Genomic DNA, 7,537 nt, shown 5'->3' with positions numbered 1-7,537 from the left:
ATAGAATATTTATGAGGTGGCTTCTTGGATCTTCAAGGCAGACTTTGAGCTCAAGTTCTTTCCCATGGCAGAGCTTTTGATTATGGCCTGGGGCTGCATCCAGCTTTGTCACCGGAGGCACCTGTAGTCCGTTTCGTCCCCTGGTTTCCTGTCAACAAGGAACAGGAGGCCGCCTGGGGGCAGCTGGCCATCATCTTCTTGTAGGAAGCAGAGTTCAGGGCCCGTGGACCCCCAGCCAAGAAAGTGCAAATGCTCAGCTTTGATTGGAGGGTGCCCAGCAGAAATGGAGTCTGCAAGAGAGCTAGGCAAAGAGAACACAGGACAAAGCCATGTGTGGATGATCCAAAACCAAGGGAATGATATGGGACATTACGTATCTTCAGGCTGGCACAGGCTCCTCAGAGACTGGCTCTAAGGTGAAGACAGATTGTGGAGAAAAGCTTCCCTGCCCTCCATCTCTGCTCCCCATATCCATGACCTTAGTGGTTGCCCAACTCTCTGGTCTCCTATGAAGTGAGTCATCTTCAGGTGTCATAATTCAGGTGTTAATCTGCTGAATTTGTCCCAGCAGGAGGCATTGCTGGGGACTTAAAAGATATGCCAGCAGCACACAGGGAGGCAGCTGGAGTGGGAGCTTCCCATAGTCAGCCTTCGGCCTCGCTCCCCACCCTCTGAGCTGACTGTCAGAGACTATGCCCTCCCTGTATACCTGTTCCCCCCTGTCTTGGCTCAGCCCTTTATGGCTGCCTTCCTCTCCTGGCTCCCGCCACCACCCCCAAAACCTGAAAATGGAAGGGGGCTTCCTGGTCAGAACCAGGAGAACTCCAAGCCCAGCCAGCTTCTTTATAAGGTCAACTGCTTCTGCTTCTGGGTTGGCATTCCTACTTGATGGGGTTCCTAGACTGTGCCTTTGCTACCTCCTGCCCCTGCTTATCAAGGCACAGGGTGAGGGTTTCCTTTGTTCCCCACTCCTAGTTAGAATGGGCCCATGGGGCCCAGGAAGCAGTGGCATTTCACGGTTAAGGAAAGAATCTTCCATCTTGTTTGTGTTTATTCATTCCCTCTCTCTCACTATTTACTGCCTCACTCTGCCTTTGTTTCCCTGATAAGCATGGTTCACAGCCTCTAGATTCTTCCAGTCATAGGCTGAGTGTGAAATGTACTGATATGGTTTTGGAAGGGATGGGAAGACGTGGAGGGTACAGTCATGGCTTGACCTGTTGAAACACTCCCCAGGGACCTGACAAATGGGTGAGTGACTCTGATTCCTTCTTAAGGGCCCCTCCCTTAAATTCACATAATCCCAAAGCAAAGCATGTGGCACCTCCTAAGTTGGGAACACGTGTGTGGATATAGAAAGATGTTAAGGAGAGGGAAGGAAAAGTGGTAGTGAGACAAGGATTTCCAGGACGCAGTGGGTCTAACTGAAAATGCCTTTGGGTGAGTGGAGGAACGAGAAGGAATGTTGGTGGGCAGGGGGCAACGGAGACCTGAGCCCTTGGGATGCTATTACTGGTCCTGGTCTTGCCTAATATTTATTGGCCCCCCCTCAGCTGGGGCTCCAGAGCCTAAGACATAGAGAGAGAGAGAGAGAGGCAGAGACACAAGAGGAGGGAGAAACAGGCTCCATGCCGGGAGCCCGATGTGGATCGTGCCCTGGGCCAAAGGCAAGCGCTAAACTGCTGAGCCACCCAGGGATCCCCCCTACTGTTACCTTCTGATATACAGTGCAGTCTTTCTCATCTAGTTTGTGATATAATTGATAACCTACTGGTTTCAGGTGTACAACCTAATGATTTGATGTATGTGTAACAAAATGATTAGACAATAAATTAGCAATCATTACCATAATGTCTTTTTTTTTTACACTAATCTTTGCGTTCTTACTTTTATTTTTGAAAAGATTCCCGAAAAGAGGTAAAGGATGTGTGTGAGGCAGGATCAGCCAAAGCCTCTGCTGTTGTTGATGGCTACCTAAAGGGCTTCTTCCACTCTTTCCATCGTAGAATATTTAGGAAGGTAGAGGGCACTAATACAGGTCTGTGCTCTTATGGGATCTTTTTCATTCACATTTTCAGGACAGCAGAATGTTATTTTCATGTTCTTTAAGGCTTTAACTTGAATTCTGTCAGTTCCTGTAAGAAACACAAGGAACTTTTTCTTTTCCTCCAAAGTCAATTTGTGTAAAGCCTTCAAAACATCACTATGGTGGGATGTTGATTATCATATCCTTCTTCATAATGTGCATTCTTTTCAAATGTTTCCCAGTCATAATCTGTATTTCCAATAACCACATCCTTTAGTTCTTCGGGATGGAAAAATTCAATAATATCCTTGTCACACACTTTGTAAAATCCTCTTTGAAATTCCTCATAAACTGCCTTCACAGAGATGTTGAAGATGTAATTGACATACTTAGGAAACATAGTCTCTCTTGTTAGTCTGGTCAACAATGATGCCACTTCCATTAGGGATTAAGTCTACATCATTTTTGTCCCAATGCACATTAAAATAGATTAAAAATACTTCTCCAAAGTCATCACCTTCATCATCCAGAAGTGTCTGCAAACTCTTTCCCAAAACAGGACTAAGTTCTTTTAAGTCTTCCAGTGATGGAGTCTGGTCCAAAAGTTTCTTAAACAGGGCAAGTGGGAAAGGGATGTTGGCAACATTGAAATTGATTAAGGAAAGTCCACACAGAACACCAAAGAAGTATCTCTTCTCAAATTTAGGTGTGATGGGAAACCACATGTAGGAAGCATCCTCAGGGTATGTGAACATCCCATATTCTGGCCGGGTCATCTCCTCAAACAGACAGTGGAAAAACTCTACCTTGACTCCTCCAGAGTCATGTCCAATTTCTCCACTAAATGATAACATTAACTCCCTCCTCAGATCTTCATTCTCAAATTGATTTAGGTGATTCAAAACATCCTCAATCAAGTGACTCCTTCTGACTGTTAGGTTAAAAGTGGGCAGCAAAGCTAATTTGGACCCTCCTTGTTCCATAATTCCAACCAACCACATGCAAGCTCTAAATTTCTTCTCCTGTATTTTTAAAAGTGAATCTGCATACAGTAGTTTGATTTTTTTTTTTAGTAGTTTGATTTTTGACAGAATATTAAAGATAAATGGAAAATGACTGAATATGACAGGATACTGAGTGCCAACTGAAGTGTCCATGCTTACGGAGTTAACTTTCCAAGAGGATCTTATATATGCATCCCCATAAAAATCAAGCCAGTGCGTAAGCTCATTTACTTTGAAAATATTTTCAGGCAGTTGACATTTAGCCTGGTTTACCCTATGCAGCTTTTTCAGTATTTCTAAGAGAGCCTTAACATGATAGTTGTTCTCAGAGCTTTCAGTCCAGTAATGCAGCTGAGCAGTGATGGCTCTTTGAAACATCTGGACCAGCCTGATGAATGCAGCTTCCTGCAGAGAGGCCCAGTACTCCTCCAGAACCCCTAAAGATTGGTCACTCATTGCACAAATAGCCTCTGCAAACGGAACCACCAGGTTCTCCCAGTTGTTACGCTTGGGTAAATCCTTACACATGCTCAACACCCAGTATCTCCCATAATCCTCACAAGGACCACTGAGGAAGGCACCATTGTGCCTACTGGCCGAGGGCTCAGCTCAAGAGGGGAGGAATGGAGGTGGCCTTAAGAAATAGGGTGATGATAACAAGCCTCACACCTGTGTGCACCCTTTGAGGTTCACAAGGCACTTTCATATCTTCTTCTTTCATACTCATGACCACTGTGGGAGACAGGAAAGGAGTGGCCATGCTCCTTTTACAGACCTCACATGATTTTCTCAAATGCCCACTGTTGGATGCAAGGGAGGAGTTGCTTTTCTCGGGATCTGTGGTTTAGAGGGTGTTCTCTGCAGAGTAGACGGGGTAAACCCCATAGCAAAGAATCAGAGAGAGCAGGGCCTGAAACCTCAGACTGCTGCTGGGGCCTCGTGTCCCCAAGAAGCCTGGGAACTTGAAGGAGTTAGTGTATTGAAATGAAGGCGTAGAAATAGAGCCCTCACATCCCTTCTAGCAGCGACGGCCTGAGATCCCGAGCAGACCTAGAAGAAGATAAAGTGCTTCACCAGAGGAACCTTGGCTGGTAGTGGCTGTGGGAGGACGTGAGTGACAGCCTTTGGAACTTGGTGCAATATTTCTCCCACCGCGCCATGCTGTTTCCTGAATGGTTGAGGGTCATTTTATCGGACAAGGCCTCATGTCCTTTGGATAGTGATTTTTTTATCTTTATAGGGCCAGCTTTAGTTACTCTGCTCTTTCCTTTATTCCTTCTTCTCCTTACCTGCTGCAACTGCCTCCATAGGCATACAGAGTCCTGGTGATCATCCAGCTGGCCTCAAGCCCTTTCTAGGCTGCCCCAGCAGGCATCCTTCCCAGGCAGGCTGTGGGGCCCTGGTCCTGAGAGAACTCACAGATGCTGGCACTGTGACCCAGGGCCAACCCATGGACAGCCCCAGTCAATACTGGAATCTGAGTGTGGGTCTTAAAGAAGGACTCGCTTCTGCCAGCCCTGCCTCCCCGTCCACTGCTGGTAAGCCTCACCACTGGAGCTTTCAGGGCCTTACAGATGCACATTCACTATGGTCAGAGATTTCTAAGGGATTTTCTTGCTTTGTGTTTGTTTCTGCTTATCATTACTGGGTTTTAAGACTCCAGATGTCTTCAGGGCTCAACCCTTGATTGTAAGTGGGAGCAAAGTAAAAATGAGCCCAAGTGCTTGGGGAGGACAGGTGGCAATTAAAGATTAAGATAAGTAAATGGGGAAAACAGACACCATATCCTCTTGCCAGGACAAAATTAAACATCTGCCTTGCCAGATGACTCTTGCGGTGTCCCAGAGAAGAGGGAGCAGAGCAGGCTGGAGAGGGGATGCTTTGTTATTAATAGTACTTTTCTAATGGTTTCCAGTGAATTCTCAGGGCTTTTCAGGAAGGCAATCAGGGCATCTGCAAATTGTGATAATCACATTCTTGCTTTTCAATAGTTACTACTTTTATCTACCTTGGTAAAATTTTTAACTTTTCAGTGACTGTTTCCATATCTGTAGAATGGGCATGATAATGGTACCACCCCAAATGGTACCAACAACCAAAGGGCTATTATGTGAATTAAGTGAAAACCCAAGAAGCACTGGAAGCAGTGCCTGGAGTATACTGAGTGTACAATAAAATTTTAGTTATTTTTGTTATTATTCGGACATCACGTCTTATTTAATCAGGTAGGGCTATCCAAGCAGCAATAAATAATAGTGGAACTTTCATTTTGTTTCTGAAACAAACAGGGGCTCCATCTAAGCAATCAACTATTATGTTGACTATTAGCATGAGTAAATCTATTACTGGATCTCCCTTGGGTCTGTCTTCCATCCTCTGGAGCACATGTGACTAACCAAGGCCTCCTGTGTCCTCACCTCCCTCCTCTTGCTCATATGGACTAGTCAGCATGATGTCATTCACGTAATGGATCGATGTGATGTTCTGTGGGATGATCGGATGTTTCAGTTCTCCTTAGACTAGATTATGACAGAAGGTAGTAGAGCAAAATAGCCGAGGGGCAAAACTGAAAATGAAATGAATATAATCTGTTCCATGTGAGCATGAACTGTTTTTGGTTAGGACGGAAAAGAATACATTTGTCAAGTCAGGGGGAGCACACTGTGTGCCTGAGATGCTACATTTGACATGGCAGCAGGGACTGGGACTCCCACTTGGTTGAGACTGTGGGAGTCCATAGTCACGCTCCAGAATATATCCAGTTTTTACTGGAGTCAGACTAGAGAACGACATAAAGATACGAAAGGGACTTCCAGCCCCTATTTGGCCAAAAAGGGGATAATCATAGACTTCCACTTAGTCTTTCTGTGATGTTAGTTTTTGCCCCACAGGCCAAGGACCCACTGTGGTGTTTACATCAACTGCTGGTCACACCAATCCTGATTATACATTAGAGAACAGGGAAATGACCACAGTTGGGTCCACAGACCCAGTGGATGGCTAGAAGCAGACTTTGATCAGGCCGCAGTTATTACCTGGCTCCTCCGTGCCCCCACTCTTACAGGAAGCAGGAGGAAGGTGTAGGTCTGGGTGTCAATGTTAACTTGGACCTAGTGTCCGATAGTCCTCAAAATGGGTATTTATCTTTTTCCAGTGTGCAGATACTCAAGTAACGTCTGTGGATCCCTTTGGGGAGCCTTTACAGCATATACCTGCCGTAGTGATTCAGGTTCTTTCGTCCTGGGGACCCAGCCATCATCAGAAGATTTCCAGATCTGAAAATTGGCTCTGCAAGGGATCATGACTTTTTATTGGAGCAACTGACCTCCTTCTCCTGATAATATATTATTGCCTTCTTCTGACTGCATATTTTAAGCAGAGCCCTTGTTGGCTGCCCATCTGTTTTGCCCTGAGGAACACCATATTCTGTTAACCATCTCCATAATTCTCTACAGGTCAGGATCTCTTGGCTGTCACCCTGACTTTGCCAGTCATTACAGTAATTGCAACTTTCTGGCTTCTGGTAGTTAAAGGCTGTCGCCTGACTGCTATTGCTAGGATTGAGCATACTGGGAGGGCATCATCCTCATTGCCAATCAGCCAAGCTCTGTCACCATGTCTCCTACCATTAACCCTGGCCTGCAGAGAAGCCACAGCTGAACTTTGGAGTGATTCAGGCACCCTCTCATCAGTGCCCTCCCGATGGCCTGAGCCTCCCAAGTCACATAATCCTTAACTGGGTCTTCTGGCCTCACTTCCCTAAGCCTTTTATCCTTGTCCCCATCTGCCATAGCAATTTATGCATTTCAAATTTGCTCAGCATGGGCCTTCACTTTTCTCTAAGCTTCTAAAATCCACCCTGGTAGATAGTTCGTCCATTTCCTGGAGTCCTTACAAGGGTGCTAAATTTTATTTTGTGAGAGAGTGTCCCAAAGTTAATGAATCCTGGTTTATCAAGTCCTGTGTCCCCTTGAACATGTATCCTACAAATGCAGTCCTGTGGGTACTTCCTTGGCTCATGACTGAATGCGTTAGCTAATTCTTATAGCTGCTTCAGAATGCAATCTCTTTCTTCCCCTTTTGGGTTCAGCTCTTCCCTAGTTTGTCATGTCATGTCATGAGATTTGCCCCTAGTTATCAAAATGGCAGCTAGAAGGAGGTAGGGACAGCTCCTGAAGTGTTGCCCTGTTTCCTAGTATGAGAGAGGCCTTGCAGTATCCTTCCATGTGGACCAAGTCCCAGCTCTTAATAGGGAAAGGACTAGGGGAGGCTGCAGGACACAGTCCTCTCAGGTCTCCACCCAGATGCCCCATCCCATTTTTTAGGATCTTAGGTTTTTCTAGTAAGGGCCTTAACCTGAGCATAACAGAATCCCCTTGGCTGAGCCATTAAATCATTTCAGTGTTGAAAGCTCCATGACTCTGACTATGAGATACCAAGTTGTGTCTACTCTTCCACTGCAAGAGATAAGGGACCCTATCAAAAAAAAAAAAAAAAGGTCCTGGTT

At 45.6% G+C, this 7,537-nt stretch overlaps 1 pseudogene; it reads right to left on the bottom strand.

The window, feature by feature from the left end:
• Positions 1-1,925: 1,925 nt before the first annotated feature.
• On the bottom strand, positions 1,926-3,558 carry LOC112907991 (E3 ISG15--protein ligase HERC5 pseudogene; annotated as a pseudogene).
• Between the last annotated feature and the right edge of the window lie 3,979 nt (positions 3,559-7,537).

The sequence above is a fragment of the Vulpes vulpes genome, chromosome 8 (assembly GCF_048418805.1).
Source record: "Vulpes vulpes isolate BD-2025 chromosome 8, VulVul3, whole genome shotgun sequence".
Taxonomy (NCBI): domain Eukaryota; kingdom Metazoa; phylum Chordata; class Mammalia; order Carnivora; family Canidae; genus Vulpes; species Vulpes vulpes.
The sequence above is the reverse complement of the archived record's forward strand: the minus strand, read 5'-3'. Positions and strand labels throughout refer to the sequence as shown.